This window comes from Gavialis gangeticus, unplaced genomic scaffold, assembly GCF_001723915.1.
Source record: "Gavialis gangeticus isolate Ggan-Ray unplaced genomic scaffold, GavGan_comp1, whole genome shotgun sequence".
Lineage (NCBI taxonomy): Eukaryota > Metazoa > Chordata > Crocodylia > Gavialidae > Gavialis > Gavialis gangeticus.
In genome coordinates, this window is record NW_017728992.1 from 180,349,157 (window position 1) to 180,363,268 (window position 14,112).

Genomic DNA, 14,112 nt, shown 5'->3' on the forward strand with positions numbered 1-14,112 from the left:
ATCCAGAGGCTGGGCTGGTCTGCATGCAAGACAGGCAGTCTGTGAAGATGTAAACTGAGGAGTCAATGGGTGAGAGACAGGCTGGGTGTGGGGGAAGAGAAGGAGGATGAATAGTGGAGAGGTACCTAGGAAGTCAGATCCCAGGTAGGTCATAAATCCAATGTCTATATTTAGTCCATGATTTTTAGTATCCAGGAGGCTGATTCATAGATGCTAGGGTCAGAAGGGACCTCAACAGATCATCGAGTCCAACCCCCTGCCCAGGCAGGAAAAAGTGCTGGGGTCAGATGACCCCAGCCAGATGCCTATGCAGCCTTCTCTGAAAGAGCTCCAAGGTAGGGGAGAGCACCACCTTCCTTGGAAGCCCATTCCAAAATTTGGCCACCCTTACCTTCAACTCCTGTCTCCCTGGCATGCAGGATGCAAGGGGGGGAGGTGTTTGGTGATAATGAGAACCACCAGCATGGTTCATTAGTTCATGAGATGAGGTGAAGAGCCCTGTGCCTATGCTGCTTGAGTAACTGGGCCCCAGCTCCTGCACTGTACAGGCAACCTTGACAGATGAAGTGAAGTTCATAGGCTTGTCTCTGGGAAGTGTTTTGTAAGTTCCCTTTGAGGATCAGGACTGAGAGACTGGAGAGAGAGTGGTTTTCTTGTGAGAAATGTGCCCCCACCGGTAATTGGGTATTCCTGTCTTTGATAGATTTCCGGTGTGCGTTCATTCTGGGGCGCAGTTGTTGTTTGGTCTCTCCTACATATTTTCCATCAGGGAAAATACATAGGAGAGATCAGAACTTTGTCTACCTATGTCCTTAGACCAACACAGCTACATCCTACACCCCTAAGGAAGTTTGTGTTATGAAAGTCAAGGGCAGGAACTGGCAGGAGCCATCTGCAGTGATTTCGAGAGGTTACTGTTGCCTGTGCTCTTCAGAATGGTTAAATCCTATTGCTGAGTGAATGAATCCCTCAAATACCAGTGAGAACAGAAACCATGATTTTGGGCACCAAAACACGAGTCTCTACCTTAGCTGTTAACTAGTCATTAGAGGAAGGCAATGCACCCCAGCCATCCTATAGCAGGAATACACATGCTTAAGGTCACTGACTGGAACTAGGTGCTACTTTCTGAGATCAAGATGGTCTACTAAGGATCTGCTTTCTTTGCCTGAAATTACATTTAAGTAACTGGTTCAAAATGACCGAAGTCAATGAACAGGCTCCCCGTAAATTTCAATGGGACTTGGAATCCCTCACATTTCTACCTTGGAACGTCCCTTTGAATGCTAAGGAAAGCCACTTGGCTGCCTGCAGGCAGAAGCAGCAGCAAATGATTTTAATTATCCTTTGGAAGGCTGAGCAAACTACAGACCAGAGCTGCTGCAGAAACTTTTCACAAGATGCTCAGAACCTAAAAGCAAGCCTTGAATGAGACAAGGGCTTGGACAAGAGTCCTGTCTCATTTATCAGGTCCACTCCTACGCCATCAAGTTTTTTTCACAGGATCCATCGTGCAGTATGGCCTTCCTTAACTGTGTCCTTCAACAGCACTGGGAAAGAACTCAGTGCCAAAAATACCATATTGCATATGGACACTGTAGGACTTTCAACCAGTCCTACTAGTGATGTCAAATCAAAAATAATTTCCACCGGAACACTCAAAGGTACTTCTCCTCAGCAAGGGCTATTACCATGGCAAATTTCAACTTTCTATGGCCAGCTGTTTCAGAGCCATTCAGAAACGAGAATTGGGTTTTATCTCATTTCAATAGAAAGGAGGAGAGTGTTTTTTCCCTCTATTCTGCCATTCTCCCTATTTTTAATACAGGACGCAGCTGCTTTTGTTTAAACCTCCATAAATGGAATCATTTTCAAGCAGAGACGAGAAATTCCCACCCAACAGGTATAGTTTCCAGGAGTTCAAAAGAAACAGAGAACAAGAGATCAAAATGGCAATATTTATGCAAACTTAAGTGTAGTTGTCAGCATAGTGCAGCAAGATCCCAGACTACAAAATTTTGATGTTTAGTTGGCATAAAGTAAGTCAATTCTTTATAACTCCCACTACAGTTTCACTTAAAGCTGGAGAGCAGGATCCAAACACTGTATTATAAAATGACAAATTTGCTGAAAATATAGTCTATTAAAAATCCAAAGTACCACCTTGAAGTCAGTTAGCTTGTGTGTAAGCTCCCCCTTGAGGAACTGAAAATGATTGCACAAAACATGGCAAACGTTATGCAAAATCCTTGCTAAATGGCAGAAAAGACAGTTTCCTTTTTATTTACTAGATATATGCAAAACTCAGGTGTTTTCTTTTCCACCTTGTTTGGAAACTTGCATTCAAATCTTGCCAAAGGTGCGGAGGGTACTATTTTCAAATGAAAAGAAAAATGAACTTCACATTTTTTTTAGGTCAAAATAGTTCTCATTGAAAATGTCAAAAATTACAAACAGCTATTTCACTGCATTCATTGATTCTGCTTGGGCCAGGGAGAGAACTGTTTAACACAGGATAACTCATTTTCACATCAGGCAAATAAATACAACCATCTGAATTCTGACATGCTGTTGCACAAAATAGAAGAGGAGAGACCATGAAAACTGGATGTCCAGAAGAAAATATATTTGTGGCAGATAATGCTGACATGAACATCGTGAGCATGGGAAAAGAGGATCACGGAATCCAACAGGAGGGACGCAAAAGCTGGGAGCACATAGGAATTTTTGGTTTGGAGGCTTCAGGTATGGGGGTGATCATAGAGGATTAATGGTGAGTGATGCCTAAAGTGAAACACAGAACACAGAAGAAACTAGGGAAGGTGAGATGAAATATGAGCTTGCATGGCACAAAAGCACAACCCAAATCCTAAACAATCTTCTTGCAGGTTTGGCATATTCATAAAACTTCTTTAGTGTTTTTGGTTTAGAGAGAAATGCATTGCCTTAAAATTTCCTTTAACATTTTTACATTACATCAGGAATGGTGGATATTGCCAGCATTATTACAACTACTCCAAAATTAAAAAGGTAATAGGAAATTAAAAAAGAATAGGGAACTAAGGGGATGTCTTCCATTGCTAACCGCATTTCAGTAAACACATAACTGAAGAAAGTTATCAGTATTATAAATCCTCAGTATATCTTGAAATAAAGGAATAATAAGATTACAGTAAAACTAAATCCTCATATCACGACAGCACATGGTATCAAATAATGAGCTAAACTAAAACGAATCCACCCTTAATTGTTTACAAGTGTCACAAAAAAAAATTCACCCCCTTTGGTGAATTAATAAACAACCTGTTCAAAATGAGGCACTGCAAGTTTCTCTAATAACTTCCACATTGGACCATTAATGCATTCTCAGACTAAGTCTTCCTTATCCTCTGACTGAGCTAATAAAATTAACTTAGTGTCAGCACAGCAAGAAAATAAATATTCATTCCCATCCAACAGCAAAAGTAAATTGGAAGAAAATCTCCTGACATATCTTCATTTTTATGTAATTATATCCTGGTTCTAGAAAAAATGGAACTGGAAATGTCCAAGTACCAAAAGAGAAGCTGGTTTAGTGGTGAATCAGAAAGAAGCGTTACAGTTAAAAGATTTAGGCAAGGAAATGAAAGCCAGATTCAGCACAGAAACTACAATGGCAATTGTGTGCATGAAAACATGAGCATCTGGGTCAAGGCATCTAGGGAGAGATGCAGTCCACCTGACAAAAAACGGGGAGAAGTGTCTTCACATACAAGCCTGCTAACCTAGTGAGGAGGGCTTTAAACTAGGTTCACCAGGGGATGGAGACAAAAAGCCAGAGGTAAGTAAAGAGTGAGGGGACCCGGATAAAAGCTTAACAAGGGGACACAAAAGTGAAAGCTTCAGCAATGAACTTAGGGAGGAAGTAGGACAATCAGTTAGACATTTGAAATTTTTGTATACTAATGCTGGAAGCACCAGGAATAAACAGGAAGCATTGGAAGTTCTACTACAATCAAGAAATGATGATGCAATTGTGAATGCAATTGCGATAATAGAGACATAGTGGGATAGTTCACATCACTGAAGTACAGTCGTGGATGGGTATTAACAAGTGCAGGAAGGACAGACAAGGGGGACAAAGGAGGAGGTGCTGCCCCATATATAAAAGAAATGTATGTGTATTCTGAGCTGTAGTAGGAAGTGGTAGTAGGCCAGCTGAAAGCCTCTGGGCAGAGCTGACCCGAGCAGGGTGCGGGGCCTGGAGCAAATCAGCCCATGCGGGGCCCTGCCCCTGCTCCAATCCCCCTGGACCTGAAAAAGTTGCCATTGCCATTGGCGACAGTGGCATCAGCGGCAGGAGGGGTGGTGGCAAGTGGCTGGACGCGGAGCCACCACTCCTCCCAGCTCCACGCCGCCACTGCTCTGCCCCACTGTGCGGGGCCCCCCAAAGTGCAGGGCCTGGGGCCGTCACAGGACCTGGTTCTCATAGGAGATTTTAATCATTGGGACATAAGCTGGCAGTAAAACACAAGCACTCCAGCAAATTCTTGGAGTATATCGAGAATCACTTTTCAGTACAGATGGTAGAGAATCCAGCTGAAGGGAAGCTCTTCTCAACTTGCTACTCACAAACAGGGAGGAACTGGATGAGAATCTGAAGGTGGACGGCAACTTAGGCGACAGTGACCATGACATGAGAGCGTTCAAGACCTGAAGGGGAAGAAGGAGGAAGAACTCAAGAATGAAGACACTGGACTTCAGAAAAGCAGACTTTAGCAAACTCAGGGAACTGACGGACCTGGGAAGTGAGTCTGAGGAGAAAAGAAGCCCAGGAGGGCTGGCTGTGCTTTAAGGAGGCCCATTTAAGGACACAGGAGTAAGCTGTCCTGATGCAACAGATCAAGCAGGTCTCCTGTTGCAATATCTTCAATAAGCAGAAAGTCAAAATGAAATCCTGCAAAAAGTGGAAACTTGGTCATATTACCAGGGAAGAGTATTGCACATGCATGCAGGGAGAAAATTCAGATAGCCAAAGCATGATCTGAGATGCAACCGGCAAGAGACAAGAATGGCTATAAAAAGGGATCCTTTGGGCTATAAAAATGGCAAAAAAAAAAGTACGGCAAAAGCAAGAGGAAGACCAAAGAAACCATAGGTTCCTTACAGAATGCAGAAGACAATCTAGCTACAGAAGATGAAGAGAAAGGGAAATATTTAATGCCTTTTTCACTTCAGTCTTTACAAACAGGCAGCTACCACATAATGAGCACAGTTGGCAGCAGAGAGAGGGGAGACAACAAACAGCCTAGAGGAACAGGTTAGTGATTACTTAGATTAATTAGATTCTTTGAAGCCACGTGGGGTACACGTTAGGGTAGCAAAGAAATTGGCCAAAGTCATTTCAGAGCTATTGGCTAGCCTTATGGAGGTAGTGTGAAGCCCCAGACGACTAGAAAAGGACAAATACAGTTGCCCATCTTTAAGAAAGGGAAGGAGGAGGATCTAGGAAATTACAGACAAGACAGTCTGACCTCTATACCTGGAAAGATCATGGAGCAGGTCCTTAAGAAATCTGTTGCGAAGCATGTAGAGAACAATGTAATCAGGAACAACCAGCCTGGATTCACCAAGAGCAAGTCATGTCTGATGAACCTGATTTCCTTCTATACAAGGTGTAAGATTTTGTGGATGGAATACACCTTGACTTTAGCAAAGCTTTTGGCACCATCTCCAAAGACATTCTCATTAACAATCTAAGGAAATACAGACTAGATGAAAGTACTGTAAAGTGGATGCATAACTGGTTGGCTTGCTGTGCTTAGTGAGGAGTAATCAGTGGCTCAATGTTTAGTTAGTGGGAGGTCTCAAGTGAGGTTCGCTAGAGGTCTGTCTTTGGTTTGGTATTGTTTAACAATTAGATGAAAATCAAGAAGTACAAGTGCAAAGTCTTGCACTTGGGATGAAAAAATGGCATGAACAAATACAAACTGAGAAATGAGTGGCTAGGATACACTACTTCAGAAAAGGACCTGGGGCTTACAGTGGAATAAGCTAAATATTAGTCAGTGTGGTCTTGTTAAAAAAAAATAATAATAAAAAAAATAAAATAAAAACCAACAGTAACTGAGCTGTACAAGTGTGACTTGCAAATCAAAATAAGTTATTCTTCCACTCTGCTCAGCACTGGTGTGGCTCCACCTGGAGTACGGTGTCTAGTTTTGGGCCTGCCACTTCAGGAAAGATGTGGACAGATTGGAAAGAGTCCAGTGGAGAATAACAAAAGTGTTTACAGGCTTGGGAACCATGACTTGTGAGAAGAGGCTGAAAGAAATACGGAGAAGAGAAGACTGAATGAGGGGTGGACTTGATAGTCTTCAAACACCCTGTAGCCCTGCATAGGCCTGGGCAGCATGAGCTATAACTTGAATCAAACATAGGATATCCGAAGCATAACCAAATTGCAGGGAAAGTGTGGATGTCATTTTTGGCCATTTTCAGAGAACCTAAGTTAAAGCTGCAGAAATATGACTGAAAAGCAAGTCAAGGTCTGCATCCTAAATACTCTGCATTACAATTGCATCCTAACATATTAACAACTAAGGTGACCAAATGTATTAATAGTTATTTTGCTATAATAAATATATTTTTGCTAGCATGTTCAAATAATTCTAGACACAAAGGCAGCCTTGATGATGGATAGAGCGGAGCAGCCTTGTCAGGCCACAGGTCACAGTTAGTAAATAACTGACCAAGGGCCAAAAGGCAAGCCATAAAGAAGATAAGAAATATTAGCATCAGATCAAATATCAGCATATTAAATCAACCATCTATAAATATTAGGCCTGGGGCAAGCAACAAAATGGACCCTTCCCAAAGCTCAGCAGAAAAAAAACAACTCAGCAGAGTCCCGAGGAAGGCAGAGATGCCTGACTAGCACACCTCTCCTTCCCGAATCCAAGACTGCATAAGTATTGTCTTTATTAGTACCAATAACTTTTTGCTATTGTGTATCCTAATAAAGCTCTCAAGTTATGACTGGAATGGCTTTATGAATTGATTAATCTCACTCCTAAGCACAAATCCAAACAAAAGGTAACAACCTGACAGGGGATTACAGAGAGGATGGAGATGGGCCATAGCAGACAGGACTAAAAGCAACAGCCTCAAACTTCAGCAGGGAAAATTTATGTCAGCCATTTGGAGGAACTTTCTGACTAGGAGGTTGGTCAAGCATTGGAACAGCCTACCTCGAGAGGTTTGGACTTTCCGTCCCTAGATATTTTCAAGAGCAGATTAGGATGGAATGGGATGGTTTAGTCAGGGAGGATCCTGCCTTGAACAGGGGGCTGGACCAGACGTCATGAGGTCCTCGCCAGCCCTACTTTCTTATGATCCTAAGGCACCGTGTTTAACTAGTATTCCACTGTATATCTTACTGGAAAGATATTGCACTACATCTGCAAGCACCATGCTGGAATATTAACTCAGTATTAACTAATAGGAAGGAGTACCATCTACAGAAATACTGGTAACAACGCTACTTTCAATTGCAGCAACTTGTTCTTTGGAGGTCTCCAATTTGTGTAGGTACTGAATCTGACTGCTAATCAAGATGATAGGATCATACAGACCAGTGCTCATGGAATAAGGAAGAATGATCGTGTAATCACCAGGGATCCTGGTTTTCCTTGATAAAAAAAAATCTCAAATTCCCTCAGTTCCCATAGCCCTGCTGGTGCCCCGCACCCCCTAGCCACAGCCACTGCTCCCCCAACCCTACTGGAAGAGGCCCTCAGCTGCCAAGGCCATGGGACTAGGGATCTGGGTCCACAGCCCCCTGCCCCCAGTAGGAGGTGGCGGCTGTTGCAGACGTACGGAGCCCGGCTCCCCCCTGCCGCCTGCCTGCTGTGGGCTCAAACAGCGGGGGGCCTAGCTTGCTGCCACTACGTGCACTTGTGGGGGGGAGCAGGAGGGATCCATGCCCTCACATCTGTACACAGTGTGGGGGCAGGCATGGGCTGCCTGCTGCGGGCTTGAGCTTCTACCCTCTCCCAGGTCCTCTGCAGCCTGCCAGGTGTGACCCAGTGCGCAGGGCAGAGTGGGGCCATATAGTAAAGCTGCTCGCTGTTGCAAGCCCCACAATGCCCTGGTGACATGTCCCCTGTGCATGGAGCTGTAGTGAGGGACACAATCCCGCACTGTCACATTGCCAGGGCAGTGCCAGGCTTGCAGCAACAAGCAGCTTTACTGAATGGCCCCACTCTGCCCTGCTATGCTGGGTTGCACCCTCTGGGCTGCAGAGGCTCCAGGGGAGGGCAGCAGGGCAGGAGCCCGAGTCCGCCTCCACCCCTGCCCCGCACACAGATCTGGGGGCACAGGTCCCCCATGCCCCCCCAGGAGTACATGCAGCAGCGGGGAACCGCCCCCCCAGACAAGCCACCCGCAGCTTCGTCCTGCTCCCCACTGGGGCCCTGTGGCTGCACACAGCAGCTCCAGGCCCAAAGCCCCGTACATTGCCCAGCTCCGCAGCAGCCCCAACCCTTCCCAACTCCCTCCCTATAGGAGCCTCAATTCCTCCCCACTTACCTCTGGGAGCTGCTCTCTAGGCTGCCTGGGGCCTGTGCATACACATACATATGGCGCCCCATGCCTGACTGCCCTCCTCCCACTCTCTCCCAGCTCCTTCCAGGCTGGAACTCTGCCCCAAACTGCAAACATCCATGGGCTTCTCTGCTAAAATAAGAAATCCGCGCTTTAATTCAGTAAGGGGGGAAATCTAGGTTTTACTCCATTTTTCCGTGGGAAATGGAAAACTCGGATCCCTAGTCATCACTGACAAATCGATCTTCGAACTTGTGGAATATGGAGAAGGTCCTGAGGATTAAAGGAAAGCATGGCCTTCACTATCTGGCTAGCTCCCAGAACAATTGACTTTTATTAGTAGATGTTTACGATTGTGAATCCAAAAAAGATTACAAAGCCGGTAGGGAAATACAGATCACCCGAGCAAGGGACTAACATTAGAGGGATGGGGGTAAAGAGGGGAACACAGCTAGGTTACAGGAGATACAACGTTAGCCAGCTAAGCCCGGGAGAACAGACTGACTAAACTAGTCAATACTCCAAGTGTCTTGAAAAAATTAAATTATAAGTAATAGAATTCCTCAAAACAGACAATGCTGAAAATCTTAGCATATATAGGAAACACAGCGCATACAGAACCTGTAGATTTTACGAAAATAATTCACGTTATTCAAAGAAATACCAATCAAATATAAAATGGAGTGCTAAAGTGGGAGAAGGTACTGTGTGTGGGGGCATATCTTATTCAAGGCTGATACAAATGAATATCACCACAAATGGGAAGGATAGATTTGAATGTATTTATGAAGGATCTTAAATGGAACAGATAACCTATATTTCTAGAGGATAAGACTGAAATATAATGTGCAAAAACTGACTGAAATAAATAAAATAGGGTGAAATTAAAAGTGCAGAGTGATTAATGTGCTGCATGGAAGTAGCAATCAAGTCATTATTACATACATTTATGAAGCTCTAATCTCCATGGCATCTGAGTACACTTGACATTGAGGAATTACTACAAGTACTCCTACAAATTGAGAACCTGAATACCTTTTACTCTTCTACCCCAAATATATATATACATTAAAATAAAGACCTGGAAAACTTGGCCATTGGCTAAATAACAGGAAATTTCAGATAAGCTGTTGGACAGAGATGAGTTACATACTGCAATCTAAATATATCCAGGTATAGATTGAGATACACTTCTGGTGGGACTAAATGCTATAAAACACCTACTGTTGAGAACATACTGAGCTTCATTACTTATCTTATGACAATGTAGAGGAGGAGAAGCAGCCTCTAATATAACCTGGGTCTAGACAATTTAAGACTTTGTTAAGAGTCACTATGCACCTCACTTGGAAGTGAAATCCTGAGTATGTCAAGCAAGGACTGCATTCAGCAAGCTGATATCTCACTCAGTGCAATTCTGTTGTCTTGCAAGACAGGCAGATGTCTACTACTGAAGCTCTAAAGGACGGGGGGTGGAGAAAAGCATTCTGCAATACTACAACTTTTGAGTGACTTTCGAATATACTTGCAGATAGACTTCAACAGTAAAATCTAACCTCAAGGTGATTTCCACATAGGTAGTTAGAGCTGACTTTAATGTCACCCTGAACCCTAACATCTGCTGACAATTTGCATTGCTGATTTTGATAGCAGTCCAGCTCAACCGCAAAGCTTTGCTTCAAGTAGGATGTCAGTCTTGCCTTTTACCCCTGCATATGAAAGTCAACTAGTTGTGCAGGCCTCAAGTACATGAAGCAATCCCACAAGTCCCTATTTTTGTCTTCCAGCTCGCCCATAAGTAGAGAAAAGTACACAGACAGAGAAGCAGTTCGCAGACCTACTCATAAAGGAAGCTGGGAAGCATCTTAGCCCCACGCTCAGAAAATGAGCAACACAATTTGAATGGTGTTGGTGCGGGCTATTAGGTAAGATACACGAAGGGAAAGACAACTTGGGCTGGTTGGGTCAACCAGAGTCAAACCTAAACATCATTAGAGCCATGGACTTAGATGAGAAAGGTGAAGTAGTCATAGTCAGGAAACCTCTGAAAAGAAAGGGCACAGTCTTGGTGAGTTAAAGATTAAAAGTTAAAAATTAAGAAGTCAAAGATCTGACCATTACTGTTTTTGTAGAATCAAAGTAATGATAAGTCTAGTAAAACAGAGGAACTGTGAAAAAAAAATTCAAAACAGGTAAAAAGACACTCTCAGTTGAGGATATTATTCAATACTTCACTTGGTCCTCAAAACGCTTCTCCCTTTTCAATCAGTACTACTTCCATGACCTCCAAATTACCTTTAGGCCCTTGATGGTACAAGGGCAGGAAAACTCTTGACAGTGAACCTGAGTAGGTATAGAGATAAGCAAATACCCTTGGTTTTCCCTAATAAAAAGTGCTAATTCTCTGATAGAAAAATTGCAAAATCTCTAATTAAAAACCCCAAAACCGCAATTAAAATAAAACACCACTATATATATAGGTATCAACTGAATACAATGTTTTAGTGTTATATTTACAATTGTAAAGCAATTTGGAAGCCTACCAGTGCCTCAATCACTATAATAAAATAAATTCTAAATACCTATAAATTTTGATTTTGGGTTTTTTATCATAGAAAATCAGTGCTCCCCTTGCCCCTTTAGCTCACAGAACGCAGGTCCAGGCCCCTCAACCCCAAGCCACAGCCCCCCAGCCCTACCAGTGCCCCTCACTCCCCACCATAGTTCCCATGGCCCTGCTAGGGCCCTTTAACCCCCACCCCCACAACCCCCCCAGGCCAGCTGATGCCCCTCATTCCTCCCCACAGCCACCCTGGCCCTGCGGGTGCCCCTCACTCCCTCCCCCTACAGCCCCCCCGTCCTGCTGGTGCCAGTTGCCCCCCACCCACAGCCCCTGGCCTACCCCCAGCTGCCAGAGCTATGAAGCTAGGGACCTGGGTCTGTAGCCCCCTGCCCCCTGCAGCACTGCCCAAGCCCTGGATGCCACCCATGGGAGGCGCCAACTGCGGCAGTGGAGCGAGTGTGAAGCCTGGCTGCCCCCTCACCATTGGGCAGCACAGCCAGAGGGAAACACGTAGTGGGCCAGGTGCAGCCTCACACTCCCCACTGAATCCTGCTCAGTGGGATTTAGACTCCTCACCCTGCTGCCCTCCCCTGAGGCCTCCACAGCCCAGAGGGAGAGACCTGGTGTGGCAAGGCAGAGCAGCACCAGGTGGGGAAACTCCTTACCACTGCAAGCCCTGCACTGTCCTGGCAACTTACCCCCTGCCTGCTCTGCCGCAGCGAGGGACACAACCCTGTGCTGCTGCCCCCACTGCTGCCGGGCAAGCAGGGGGCGCGTCGCCAAGGCAGCGTGGAGACTGCAGCAGAAAGGAGCTTCCCCAATCAGCCCTGGTCTGCCTTACTGCACCAGGTCCCACCTGCTGGGCTGCAGAGCACCCAGGGAAGGGCAGTAGGGCAGGGAGCCCCGAGGCCGCAGCAGGCAACCTGCACCAGTCCCACACATAGATCTGGGGTGCACGGGTCCCCTCTGGGTCCTCAGAAGTATGCACAGCAGTGGGGAGCAAGCCCTCACCCCACCAGACGAGCTGCCCACAGCCCTGTCCTGCTCCCCACCAGGGCCCTGCAGCTATGCATGCCAGCCCCGGGTCCCAAACTCCACGCACCGCCCAGCTGGGCAACAGCTCCAGCCTCAGCCCTGCCCACCTCCCTTCTTCCCTCCCTCCCTATAGTTGCCTCAATCCCCGCCCCACCCCAGCTTACCTATGGGAGCTGCTCTCTAGGCTGCCTGGCAGCCATGTTCATATACATGCACATGGTGCCCCCTGCCTGACCACCCTCCTCCTGCTCCCAACACCTCCTTGTAGGCTGGAACTCTGCCAGCCTGCAGAGAGCTTTTTGCAAAAGTGCAAAATCCATGTGTTTCTCTATTAAAATGAAAAAACTGCATTTTCCTCAGGTAAAAGGGAAAATCTGCATTTTATTCCATTTTTCTGTGGGGAAACTGAAAACCCAGATCCCTGGAGATAAGTGTTAGGGTAACGATATGGATTTTGGATGCTAGGGTAACGATATGGAATATGGGGGTGCTGAGTGTGCAGATAAATAAAGGCTTTTTCCTGTTTCTCAGCAAAGGGCTGCTGGTCACAAGGCTAGCTGATATATTAAAAACAACTAACTTAGCCCATGCTTAAGTAAGCAGAAACTTAACGGGAGGTAGGGTGCAAAACGCATGATGTGTTAAAAATAGACTAGCCCACCAAGAAGTGTCAGGAGACAAAAGCAGAAATACAGTCTTGGAGATAGGGAAGTCAGCAAGAAAACCAGCAAGAACCAGCAAGAAACCACAAGTGACCGAAAGAAGATGGGGGTCAAAGTCTTACGCATGTGCTCTTGGCAGAGGCATGTAAATCAATGAAATGTACAGGCAATACCATGCTAAGGAAGCAAACAGTAAATAGAGGTAGAGCTTGAGATAGGAGGAGAAATCGGTGGAACCAGAGGTGGGACAAGGGCAGAGTAAATGTTAAACAGGTATGAACCAAGGTGTATAAATGATGAAAGGAATTGTTGTCCAGGGCGGCTCCTCATATTCTATCGGTGAGGGAGCTGGTCTGAAGCTGTCTCCATTGTAAATAAAGCTGTTGAGAGCAACGCGTACTGGTGTGTACTCCCTGCTCTGCTCTGGCTAATGAGCGACAGGATCCGTGAGTAACTGGACTGTCTCTCCGAAGTCACTGGGCTCTGCATTGAGTCGGCGTCTAACAATAAGTACAGGTAACCCCCACTTAATGCTGTTTCACTTAGCGCTATAACACTCCTTTGAAATTGATACCTGATTTCACTTAGCGCTCAATGAGTTTTGTTATAATGTTTGCAGTCACCATGTTGGGTCATTAAAAGCAATTGTGGTTGCCCTCCTGGGCTATCAGATACTTTTGGTTTTACTTAACACTTGTTTCACTTAATGCTCAGTTTTTTGGGAACCAATTAAGAACGCTAAGCCGGGGCTGCCTGTATAATCAACACATTAGAAATAGTGGGATCAAATTAATCTCCCTAGCTTCTCTTTAAAATTGAACAGAGATATGAAAAATGGAATCCTGAAGGTGGGGTGGGCAAGAGAATAGCAATTACAAAGAACTAGAGGCACACCGATATATCAGTCCACATTGTATCAGCACTGATAAAAGGAACATTGACATTAATGGCAATTGGCCTTTTTGGCCGACGTGGCCAATAATGCCACCGATAAACACCACGTGCATGCGCACAGTCACAGCATGCGTGCAGCCAGGAACCAGCATCCAGCAGGTAACTCTGGGAGGGGAGGAAGGGGCATGGTGGGGAGGGCAGATCAAGGCCCCCACAGTAAGAGAAAGAGTGGGGGTGAGGCAGAAGCAAGCGCTGCCCAGCTGGGGTGGGGCAGTGCACGAGACCGAGCCCCGGGCAGTTCATCCAGGGGTATGGGGGGGGGGACGGGTCCTGCCACTGCACACACTCCTGGGGGAGGCATGGGGGGGCATGTGC

At 45.6% G+C, this 14,112-nt stretch overlaps 1 protein-coding gene and 1 long non-coding RNA gene across 2 annotated transcripts in view; one reads left to right on the plus strand and one right to left on the minus strand.

The window, feature by feature from the left end:
* SAMD12 (sterile alpha motif domain containing 12) overlaps positions 1 to 14,112 on the minus strand; it is a 205,096-nt gene that overhangs the window by 78,297 nt on the left and 112,687 nt on the right. The window lies entirely within an intron of this gene.
* The window catches only part of LOC109305153, a 14,347-nt gene continuing 634 nt past the window's right edge, over positions 400 to 14,112 (plus strand). Inside the window, exons 1-2 of the long non-coding RNA XR_002099569.1 lie at positions 400 to 566; positions 11,509 to 11,520. This is a non-coding gene — a long non-coding RNA (uncharacterized LOC109305153). The remainder of the gene's footprint in view (positions 567 to 11,508; positions 11,521 to 14,112) is intronic.